The sequence below is a fragment of the Triticum aestivum genome, chromosome 5D, assembly GCF_018294505.1.
Source record: "Triticum aestivum cultivar Chinese Spring chromosome 5D, IWGSC CS RefSeq v2.1, whole genome shotgun sequence".
Lineage (NCBI taxonomy): Eukaryota > Viridiplantae > Streptophyta > Magnoliopsida > Poales > Poaceae > Triticum > Triticum aestivum.
This window is the reverse complement of record NC_057808.1, coordinates 122,143,919-122,156,988: the sequence shown is the minus strand read 5'-3', so window position 1 is coordinate 122,156,988 and position 13,070 is coordinate 122,143,919.

Below are 13,070 nucleotides of genomic sequence, written 5' to 3'. Positions count from 1 at the left end.
TAACTAACTTCTTAGTCATTTTCTTGCAAGCGTATGATGTGTATTACCGAGAGGGCCCAGAGATACCTCTTTGATACTCGGAGTGACAAATCCTAATCTCGATCTATGCCAACTCAACAAACACCTTTGGAGATACTTTTAGAGCATCTTTATGATCACCCAGTTACGTTGTGACGTTTGATAGCACACAAGGTATTCCTCCGGCATCCGGGAGTTGCATAATCTCATAGTCGAAGGAATATGTATTTGACATGAGGAAAACAATAGCAATAAAACTGAACGATCATTATGCTAAGCTAACGGATGGGTCTTGTCCATCACATCATTCTCCTAATGATGTGATCCCGTTATCAAATGACAACCCATGTCCATGGTTAGGAAACCTTAACCATCTTTGATCAACGAGCTAGTCTAGTAGAGGCATACTAGGGACACGGTGTTTGTTTATGTATTCACACATGTATTTAAGTTTCCGATCAATACAATTCTAGCATGAATAATAAACCTTTATCATGAATAAGGAAATATAAAATAACAACTTTATTATTGCCTCTAGGCCATATTTCCTTCAGGGTAATCATCATTTGTAGGAGTAATCCTTGTGTATAAGGAACTCACCATGTCGGTTGTACCAAAATGTACCGACAACAATAACTCATATGGTGACTTAATGGTTTTTTTACACAACGTATGTTGCGTTTTGCATTTCGGTTCAGAAGTGAGATTCCATTGGGAACCATTTATGTCTGAATCTTGTGATCGACATTGATATGTAATCACTACATCTATCAACTACATAGATATATGATTTTGTAATGTGAATGATATAAGTTATCGGAAAGAGATTTCACCTCTGGAGAATAGTTGGGTATCTGCGTGAACCCTTGTGCTACAATACTTGCTCTATGTTTCACCACCTCATTGTTCTCAATTCTGTTTCCAGAAGAAAATTGGCGTAGGTATTGCTTATGTGAATACCTTTCCCTTTATTGAGCAAGATTATTTCTACCTAGATTATACCCTTTGCTCAACTTCAGTCCGAGTGTTGTTCACACTTTGCCATGGCCATGGTCTTTGGACCTGAATCATGTGGAAGGTTTTTCAATCCAGTTGAGAAATGTATGTCGACAATTGTAGACTTCCGATTATATGTTTCTCCAGAATCTATATATCAATATAGAGTTGATGGAAATATCGTTACCCCTGGTGAGTGTTCACGATTTCCAATGTCGTTGAGTCGGGTATTCCGATGTCCCAGTCATTGTGTGCACTATGATCTGGGTTGGTGGAGGTTGCCCGTCCACTAGGTGTATACTACGTGCCCATTAGGTGTCTGCCAATGTGAAGTTGACTTGCATTTACTGATTCAGAGGCCTCGATATCCTTACTTGCGAGAAGCCGAATCCTAATGTAGTATTGCCATACTTCTGCCCCTGTTGCCGTGAACGGGGAGTTGAGTGGTTTTTGTTGGTACCTCCACTCTTTCAGGCATATTTTTGCAGGATTGTAGGATTATGTGACACCTTAATTTATATTCAGTAAATGAATCTAGCAGGTTATTTGCAATGTGTTGCAAATCTTCTGAACACATGGTTGAAATCTTTGAATACGTGGACTTGAGGCAGAAATGTGTTGAGCATTCCACTAATTTCCTAGCATTCTTTATGGTACTTGAAATCTGCCCTTAATGCCTGGAAATGTTCCTCATTGAATCAACATACTGTCCATAAATAACCCCCCATTTGAGGGGCTTGGGGTATTGACGAAAATATAGTTATTCCTCACATAGATCCCAAATATATGTTGAGGGGCCAATGATGTATATCGGGGTGGTGATATCGGTATGAAACCGAATTACCGCAGATGGGAAATACTTGGTAGATTTCCACTTATCAAAGATAGAGGGGAATAATATTATGTAGTTTGGTCGTGAGCGTGTAAAACTACATGACTCCAACGTGAAATTGGTAAATTGCAATTGTGAGGTAAAGATCATGCGATGAGCTTAATTCTTTGGATAAAGAATTCTACGAAACCATTTGGAGTCTAGACATTAGGGCAAAGTGCTGAACTTCAATCCTAAGGCCGTAAAAGCACGGAGGAGAATTCTACAACATTGTCCATTCGATTTGCTTGTAATCAATGATCAGGATAATCTGCCAATGGTTTTCGTGTGGATGAAGGCACACTTGAGACCATCGTGTAGATTTTTCTTTTAAAACCATGGATACTGTCGGGGATATACCCCGCGGTATGACCCGGCCGGACTTGGCGCTTCACCGATGACCCGCCGGAGGACTGACGACTCACGAGCCTGACTATTCATGGATGGCCCCGATGGCGGGTCAGATAGAAGACAAGGCCCAAGGCCCAGAAGGCCGGCTCACGTTTATGATGGGCCGGCTTAAGAACAAAGAGATGACGAATATTTCCTTTACGAGGAAGCAAGACCCGGACTTGTATTCAACTTGTAAGAAAAGATAGACTAGTCCTAGTCCTACTAGGACTTCACATGTAACCCGCCCCTCTAACTTATATAAGGAGGGGCAGGGCTCCCTAAAGAGGGAGAGGCAAGAAGAAACAATCTTTAGGGCTAGACACAAAGAGCCGGCTGAGCCGGCGATTCACTCATGATCATAATGAGACCTAGCCTCAAACAGCATGTGGGGTTATTACCGGATGATGTTTCCCGGGGCCCGAAGCTGTCTAAATCCCTGTCTTGTGTTGTGTCTCTCGATTCCGCCCAACCCCTCTCAAGCTACCGCATAGATGCGTTGGCCTCGCGACTAAGTCCTGACACTAAGGACATCTGCCGTGACAATTCCACGACAGTTGGCGCCCACCGTGGGGCCTGCGCACAGTGGTGTTGTTCTTGGAGGGAGCTCTCCAGGGATCGAGGAGCTCGCGATCGTCAAGTGAAGAAAAGTCATCGATGAAAGATTAAAGTTTGAGAAGTTAGGGTTTCGTGCGTGCTGCCGCACATAAACTCGAAAGGCAGATGGATTTTTTGGCATGCCGTTGTTAAGTCACGCGTTTGTAAGCCGTCCGAGAATGGCAAGATTTTCCAATGCGGCTGCAGATGTTTGTCCGCCGAAACCATCAAAGTTGCAGACGTTTTCTGTCCGAGTCACCGAGTTGTTGCCTCTGATCAAGTCAAAGAGTGCAGACAAGCGCATCAGCTCGATTGGTTAGTTTGGACTTGCCGATCGGGATGTCGCAGTACGCCACTAGAAGACAAGGAGAGTACGTTTTGGATTAGTACGTCATTAGAAGCCAAGTTAGCTTTTTCTTTGTCAACTCTGATTACTACTACAAGGAAGCTACGAGAAGGAGTTAAGGAAAGGAAAAATTGCCAAGTTGGACTGGCCCTTGATTACCAAAAAGAAGAAAAAAGAAAAGGAAAGAAGCCCATCAGAGGCAACCGACAGCATCCTGTTCCTCGTACGAAGCAGATTACCTACAGCGACGCGGAGACTGCCGTTGACTCGCCTGGCGGCTCGCACGTCTACGTCCTTGGACCCACTGACGTCGGCGCCGCCTCCGCTGGCTTTCACTAAGCTACTTCGCCGGGGCACCTCTCCAATGCTTCTGCATCTGAGCTGCCGCCGCCTGATGTTTTTCGCTTGCCACGCTCGACGCTCGTGCGCCTCTGGCCGCAGCTGCTCTGATTCGCTCCCGTGATTCCAAAAATGCCTTTGAGCCGCCGAGCTCTGCTGTGGCTGTGGCCCTGCCTGGTCTTCACCATCGCGGCTGCGACGCTTCTAGCCGCCTGATGCGCTTCGAATCACCCCAAGGCCTCACGCCGGGCGGCAGCCTCGCTTTATTCCAATGTGTTGGCTGCCTCCGCCGTTTCCACCTTGAGCAGCCGTCGCGGACGCACACCTCCGGTTCACCGCGCCGCTCCTGACTCACCTTGTTAGCATCCTGCTGCTGGGTTGCTCCAAGATGAGCCGCCATTCTACCGGCGCTTCTCCATCCCCGCGGACTTCTGTTTCCACAGCCGAGCCCTGCCCCGTACAGACCTCTCTTTTGAGCAATAGTTCAAGGCTGAGTCGATTTACATACAGGAGCCGAGGCGATTTGAGTTTATGGCTGTTGCTGCCACTTCCCAGTCGCAGAGCATCATCTATCAAACAAAGTTGCCGTTGCTGCTCCATGTCAAGTCAGAAGGTTCCAAGTCCCAAGGAAATCAATAATGTCGTGTGGACTTAAACTGAGTCCAGGGAATCATCACGTACTAGTCCAACTGGTACTCGATCATGTGATTATGTGAAGCTGCGTACGGATGTAATCAGATTTATTCAAAGTTGAGAGTTATTTGCTGGAATTTTTTTGGCCACTTCCAACAAATGGTCAAGACATCACGACGCACATCGCGATAGCTGCCGGGACCATATTGAGCCGCCGACCAGCCTAAACCGCCTCTGTCACGATGAACGGATTATCCGTTGTCCGAACAAAAAACATCAGGTGATATCCATCCAGTTTACTTTTATCAGTACTTATTAATTTTTTGAAAACAACCACTCTGCCCTATAGTGTTGTTATATACAGCTGTTGCCCCTGCGGTCCGGTTTACATCAACGCGCGGCCGACTCGCCCGTCCGCACCACCTTACAACGCGGAGGACAACTTGCTCGTCCGCACCTGCTTACAACACCGCGGCCGACTCATCTACCTGCACCCGCGGCTGACTCGCCCGTGAGTGATTTCAACGTCACCTAGTGATCATCAAATTCATGGCGGGTTACTTTCCGGCCTGGCACATCAGGTGATATCCATCTAAGATATATTTTATTGGCACGTATTATTTTTGTCAAAGAGTAGTTTATCTTTGCCTTGGTCTGCACTATTGTTGATGTAGGACAATTGTTCGCTACATCAAAACAAACATGGTTGACCCGCTCGCGGCCGGTTTACAACACCGCGGCCGGTTCATCTGTTTGATCCACCTCTGATGCTCAGGTCATCCTTTCCGTCCGTTTCTCGCGGCCTGGTCTATATCAACATACCAGGCCACATCCGTATGCGTGAGCTGATTATTAAGTATGAGCAAGTCACGGCTTGGGAAGCCCGATTTTTTTCTTCCAACAAAATTGGAGGCAAATTATCATGTATTATCAGCCGCCGTCCGCACTGGATGGTTCAAATGGGCAGGCGCACAAGTCGCCGCCACTACAGTTTGGTTAACTTCAAATAGCCAGTTGGAAGGGACCATTGGCCGAGTTGCTGACACAGCTGACACAAGATCATTTATAACCCGCCGCAGTTACCTCAACCTTCTGTGGATTCACATCGCGCTATCAACACCAATGATATACACCTTATGCTATGGTCAATATGGAGAATCTCAAAGCTAACAACTCGAGTCGTCTTGAGACTCGGGGGCTACAATGATATGACTCGGCAGCATTGGTCGGTTTCAATGCATTCAAGAACTCCGGGTCATTGGAGGGAAAAATAATTCGGTCCCGGAGGCTACCGCCATACTGGTGAAAAGTTTAAAGGCCATCAGAAAATTTCCGGCTTTAAAAGAAGGATTCCGGTTTAGATCTGACTCAAGAGACTTGACATCTCCCACAAAGCACTGAAGCTCTTAATATCCGGTTTAAAATCCGGTTCAAGGGAAATTTATCTGCCACAAAGTTTTGAAGCTCTCAAATCCGGTTCAAAATCCGGTTCAAGGTAAATTTGTCTATCACAAAGCTTTGAAACTCTCAATATCCGGTTTTTCCGGTTCAAAAAGAATTTATCTCTCGCAAAGTTCGAGTTCTCAGGAAAAATTAAAGGGACCAAAAAGAGTCTGTTACAAAGCACAACCCAAACATAGGTACCCTGCTTTAATGACCATTGGGAGCTGATCGTATTCGAATTTAGCTTAACCCTTTAGGTGTGACCCTGATCGTATTCGAATCAGAGTCGTTAAATATTCTCATGATCACTAGGGGGCTTCCTGTTCAAACATAGGTCGTATTCGAACCAAAGAGAACATAGCTGTCGGTACCCTTTTGATCGGCACACTGCCGAGCTCACTAGGGGGCTTCTTGATCGTATTCGAATCATAGCTCAACCCCTTTTGGAAACCGACGTGGATCGTATTCGAATCAGCGTCGTTAAACAACTCTCAAGGTCATTTGGGGGCTTCCTGTTCAAACATAGGTCGTATTCGAACCAAAGAGAACATAGCTGTCGGTACCCTCTTGATCGGCAACGCCAAAGCCACTGGGGGCTATATGATCGTATTCGAATCTTAGCTTAACCCCTTTGGGACGGTTTTCTGATCGTATTCGAATCAGAAGCCTCAAAATTTTGAAGTCTCTTTTTGCAAACAGTTTTTGGATTTTATTTGAAGCTCTTTTGATCATATCTAAAGTGTATATGAGTGGTTGCTATTTAACCCGGTTTGACTTTGGATGATAAGTCGCCATCATATGACAATCATAAACATTTGGAAGTCTTGATTTCTAAAGATTGGGTTATCACCCTTACTGCACAGGTCATGTAAACCGGCAGTACAAATTCAATATCACAATGGTTATATGTGAGATATTATGACCCGCCCTGCGGTAAACCGTCAAGGGATTTTGTGATCTACTTGTGTGCAGGATAAGACTACATTTGGGTGGTTACCCGTCCTGGCTTTTGACGTTAAGTCGCCAGGGCATATGTTGTTTAATCTCTGTGCAGGATTTACAGAGCTATGACTTACATAAATGATTAAGTTCAAGCCCATCATCAAAGATTGAAATTGGTGTCTCAAAAGGGTTATCAATTCTTGATTTTCTCAAAGGCTATAAGCCGCCGGGTTATAAAAGTTCCGGCTTACAATGGAGGCGTATTAAATTGCCATCGGCCAAGAGCCGCCGGGTATTTAAACTCCGGATTTACTTATCAACAGATGAGGTATTCAAAGTCGCTTTGGCGCACTGGCTATTATTTTATCAATGGATATGATTTATTATACAATGGAAGGAATAGTCCCGAGTCGCTGCAGGCTTACGACCCGGCACTTGGGGGCTACATTATTCAAATTGATATTATATCGAATATGCAAGTCCCATGTTACTGCCAGCATATACCATGGCACTTGGGGGCTAATGCAAAGTCATTTTTGCTCAACTTATTGAAGACCCGACTCATCACATTCTAAATGAGCCGGCCCTTGGGGGCTACCAATTGCTCCTGTCGAAAATTCAAGGTACACAAGCCTTAATCCGTTATATTGAAAGATCCACTACTCAGTTGGTACGGTACAAAGCTGTTAACCTTGTGGACGTGGGTTCAAGCCCCATGGTGGAGATTACATCATATGCTGTTATTATCAACGAATCATATACAAGGTCCCAGCTTGGTAATATCTTACTGACCCGGCCCTTGGGGGCTACATGTTGCTGGTCAAGTTTACATGATCATATTTACAAAGTCCCTGCTCATTATTGCATAATGACCCGGCCCTTGGGGGCTACACTGGTTGAAGTTTTCATGAGTATAAGGCAATTACAGGTCCCAGGTTGCTGCAAGCATGACAACCCGGCACTTGGGGGCTACAGGTGATATGCATATAAGAGAGAGAGAGAAAAATTAAATTCTCGGTTTGGAGCAGACCAGATTAACCCGGTGTTTGCAACAATCATGACCGGCATCATTTATTTATAACCCGGCAGTTTTGGCAATCATAAATCGAGCCAATGTCAGCAAATGGATTATGAAGCTGGCCTATTGACTCGGATTTTCCAGGAGAAAATGTCAAGGACTTAAGGATGATCAGGTGCCGGCTTACAAGAATATTTAACCCGGAGCACAACCTGTCAAATTTGTTCTTGTGTTTGTCTTACAGGATCAGTTTAACATGGATAAATCCAAAATTAAACTGGGGGCTAATGTCGGGGATATACCCCGCGGTATGACCCGGCCGGAAGTATGACCCGGCCGGACTTGGCGCTTCACCGATGACCCGCCGGAGGACTGGCGACTCATGAGCCTGACGATTCATGGATGGCCCCGATGGCGGGTCAGATAGAAGACAAGGCCCAAGGCCCAGAAGGCCGGCTCACGTTTATGATGGGCCGGCTTAAGAACAAAGGGATGACGAATATTTCCTTTACGAGGAAGCAAGACCCGGACTTGTATTCAACTTGTAAGAAAAGATAGACTAGTCCTAGTCCTACTAGGACTCCACATGTAACCCGCCCCTCTAACTTATATAAGGAGGGGCAGGGCCCCCAAAGAGGGAGGCAAAAGAAACAATCTTTAGGGCTAGACACAAAGAGCCGACCGAGCCGGCGATTCACTCATGATCATAATGAGACCTAGCCTCGAACAACATGTAGGGTTATTACCGGATGATATTTCTCGGGGCCCGAAGCTGTCTAAATCCCTGTCTTGTGTTGTGTCTCTCGATTCCCCCAACCCCTCTCAAGCTACCGCATAGATGCGTTGGCCTCGCGACTAAGTCCTGACACTAAGGACATCTGCCTTGACAATTCCACGACAGATACCTTATTAGTCTAGTCAGTGGTTGGGAAGAGCCAAGTACCTCGACTTGATGTGATCAAGGAGTCTGAGTGGTTCACCGTAGACTTTAAGGTGCGCGAGCCTTAAAAATCAGCTTCCCTGTGTTACATAAAGTACACATAAAATCCAAATCCAAATATTGTTAGAATTTAGCATCTTTATAGTCATAAACCAATGGAATTGCTGGTAGTTTCGGTTTCAACCCAATGTCTGGATGACCAAGGCGAGTATGCCAAGTTTGTCATGTAAAAGACATTTTGGAAAACTATCTTGTATGCAACATGTGCTATGGGTTTTGTAGTATGCGTAGTGCAATCTTGATGATACATAGAGAATGTGCTTTCCATATCAGTTGTATATGGTAAAGAGAAGATATTCCTCTTTGTTGTCATCATAAGTTTCGCTATGGAAACTATTTTGACGGATATCTCTATAGTTTAGTATGGTTGAGTTGACTCAGACACGATGAAGCATCCTTGATTCTACTCGAGTACCCATAGGGATAGTAAATATGACTCAGTTGAGCCAATAATTACATCATCGCGTCTAGCGATAGTTATATATTTCACTTTCTCTCATTGAGAGTGGAAACATTTCACTTCCCTGAGTATAGAGTCCGTGGTGCATATGTCCACAAGGCACGCATCATCTTTCATCAGATCGACCCTCATAGAAATCTATATATAGACTTGAAGATTCTCAATATGAAAATCACTGCCAGATATGTAGAATACATACAAATGTGTTGTAACAAAGTGCTGATACAATATATTATGATATACAATATATGATGACAACAATACATTTTTTGCGAAAATGACAACAATACATATGTTCTTATTAAAACACCAGAAATGGACATAAATTATATTGACCACTCAGGAGACTGAGAGTCTATTCATAGTCTCCAAACATGTCGGTTGAGGCATATTCAACCATCACATTCTCCGTGCCCATAGGTGTTGGGGATCGTAGCAGAATTTTAAAATTTTCTACGCATCAGCAAGATCCATCTATGGAGTTTACTAGCAACGAGGGGAAAGGAGTGCATCTACATACCCTTGTAGATCGCGAGCGGAAGCGTTCAAGTGAACGGGGTTGATGGAGTCGTACTCGTCGTGATCCAAATCACCGATGACCGAGCGCCGAACAGACGGCACCTCCGCGTTCAACACACGTACGGAGCAGCGACGTGTCCTCCTTCTTGATCCAGCAAGGGGGAAGGAGAGGTTGATGGAGATCCAGCAGCACGACGGCGTGGTGGTGGAAGTAGCGGGGATCCCGGCAGGGCTTCGCCAAGCGCAAGCGGGAGAGAGAGGTGTCACGGGAGGGAGAGGGAGGCGCCAGGGGCTAGGGTACAGCAGCCCTCCCTCCCCCCTTTATATTGGCCCCCTGGGGGGGGGGCGCCCTGGGATCCCATCTATGGGGGGGCGGCGGCCAAGGGGGGGAAACTTCCCCCCAAGTCAGGTGGGGCGCCCCCACCCCCAGGGTTTCCAACCCTAGGCGCAGGGGGAGGCCCATGGGGGGCGCACCAGCCCACCAGGGGCTGGTTCCCCTCCCACTTCAGCCCATGGGGCCCTCCGGGATAGGTGGCCCCACCCGGTGGACCCCCGGGACCCTTCCGGTGGTCCCGGTACAATACCGATAACCCCCGAAACTTTCCCGGTGGCCGAAACTGGACTTCCTATATATAATTCTTCACCTCCGGACCATTCCGGAACTCCTCGTGACGTCCGGGATCTCATCCGGGACTCCGAACAACTTTCGGGTTTCCGCATACTAATATCTCTACAACCCTAGCGTCACCGAACCTTAAGTGTGTAGACCCTACGGGTTCGGGAGACATGCAGACATGACCGAGACGCCTCTCCGGTCAATAACCAACAGCGGGATCTGGATACCCGTGTTGGCTCCCACATGTTCCACGATGATCTCATCGGATGAACCACGATGTCGAGGATTCAATCAATCCCGTATACAATTCCCTTTGTCAATCGGTACGTTACTTGCCCGAGATTCGATCGTCGGTATCCCAATACCTTGTTCAATCTCGTTACCGGCAAGTCACTTTACTCGTACCGTAATGCATGATCCCGTGACTAACTCCTTAGTCACATTGAGCTCATTATGATGATGCATTACCGAGTGGGCCCAGAGATACCTCTTCGTCATATGGAGTGACAAATCCCAGTCTCGATCCGTGCCAACCCAACAGACACTTTCAGAGATACCCGTAGTGCACCTTTATAGTCACCCAGTTACGTTGTGACGTTTGGCACACCCAAAGCACTCCTACGGCATCCGGGAGTTACACGATCTCATGGTCTAAGGAAATGATACTTGACATTGAAAAAGCTCTAGCAAACGAACTACACGATCTTTGTGCTATGCTTAGGATTCGGTCTTGTCCATCACATCATTCTCCTAATGATGTGATCCCGTTATCAATGACATCCAATGTCCATAGTCAGGAAACCATGACTATCCGTTGATTAACGAGCTAGTAAACTAGAGGCTCACTGGGGACATGTTGTGGTCTATGTATTCACACATGTATTACGATTTCTGGATAACACAATTATAGCATGAATAATAGACAATTATCATGAACAAGGAAATATAATAATAACCATTTTATTATTGCCTCTAGGGCATATTTCCAACAGTCTCCCACTTGCACTAGAGTCAATAATCTAGTTACATTGTGATGAATCGAACACCCATAGAGTTCTGGTGTTGATAATGTTTTGCTCTAGGGAGAGATTTAGTCAACGGATCTGCTACATTCAGGTCCGTATGTACTTTACAAATATCTATGTCTCCATTTTGAACACTTTCACGAATGGAGTTGAAGCGACGCTTGATATGCCTGGTCTTCTTGTGAAACCTGGGCTCCTTGGCAAGGGCAATAGCTCCAGTGTTGTCACAGAAGAGAGTCATCGGGCCCGACGCATTGGGAATCACCCCTAGGTCGGTAATGAACTCCTTCATCCAGATTGCTTCTTGCGCTGTCTCTGAGGCTTCCATGTACTCCGCTTCACATGTAGATCCCGCCACGACGCTTTGCTTGCAACTGCACCAACTTACTGCCCCTCCATTCAAAATATACACGTATCCGGTTTGTGACTTCGAGTCATCCAGATCTGTGTCGAAGCTAGCATCGACGTAACCCTTTACGACGAGCTCTTCGTCACCTCCATAAACGAGAAACATATCCTTAGTCCTCTTCAGGTACTTCAGGATATTCTTGACCGCTGTCCAGTGTTCCATGTCGGGATTACTTTGGTACCTTCCTACCAAACTTACGGCAAGGTTTACATCAGGTCTGGTACACAGCATGGCATACATAATAGACCCTATGGCCGAGGCATAGGGGATGACACTCATCTTTTCTCTATCTTCTGCCGTGGTCGGGCATTGAGCCGTGCACAATTGCACACCTTGCAATACAGGCAAGAACCCCTTCTTGGACTGATCCATATTGAACTTCTTCAATATCTTGTCAAGGTACGTACTCTGTGAAAGACCAATGAGGCGTCTTGATCTATCTCTATAGATCTTGATGCCTAATATATAAGCAGCTTCTCCAAGGTCCTTCATTGAAAAACACTTATTCAAGTAGGCCTTTATACTTTCCAAGAATTCTATATCATTTCCCATCAATAGTATGTCATCCACATATAATAAGAGAAATGCTACAGAGCTCCCACTCACTTTCTTGTAAACACAGGCTTCTCCATAAGTCTGTGTAAACCCAAACGCTTTGATCATCTCATCAAAACGAATGTTCCAACTCCGAGATGCTTGCACCAGCCCATAGATGGAGCGCTGGAGCTTGCATACCTTGTTAGCATTCTTAGGATCGACAAAACCTTCAGGCTGCATCATATACAATTCTTCCTTAAGAAAGCCGTTAAGGAATGCCGTTTTGACGTCCATTTGCCATATCTCATAATCATAGAATGCGGCAATTGCTAACATGATTCGGACGGACTTCAGCTTCGCTACGGGTGAGAAAGTCTCATTGTAGTCAAACCCTTGAACTTGTCGATAACCCTTAGCGACAAGTCGAGCCTTATAGATGGTCACATTACCATCCGCGTCTGTCTTCTTCTTAAAGATCCATTTATTTTCTATGGCTCGCCGATCATCGGGCAAGTCAGCCAAAGTCCATACTTCGTTTTCATACGTGGATCCTATCTCGGATTTCATGGCTTCTAGCCATTTGTCGGAATCCGGGCCCGCCATCGCTTCTTCATAGTTCGAAGGTTCACCGTTGTCTAACAACATGATTTCCAGGACAGGGTTGCCGTACCACTCTGGTGCGGAACGTGTCCTTGTGGACCTTCGAAGTTCAGCAGTAACTTGATCCGAAGCTTCATGATCATCATCATTAACTTCCTCCCCAGTCGGTGTAGGTACCACGGGAACATCTTCCCGCGCTGCGCTACTTTCCGGTTCGGAAGGGGCGACTATCACCTCATCAAGTTCCACTTTCCTCCCACTTAATTCTTTCGAGAGAAACTCTTTCTCCAGAAAGGACCCGTTCTTGGCAA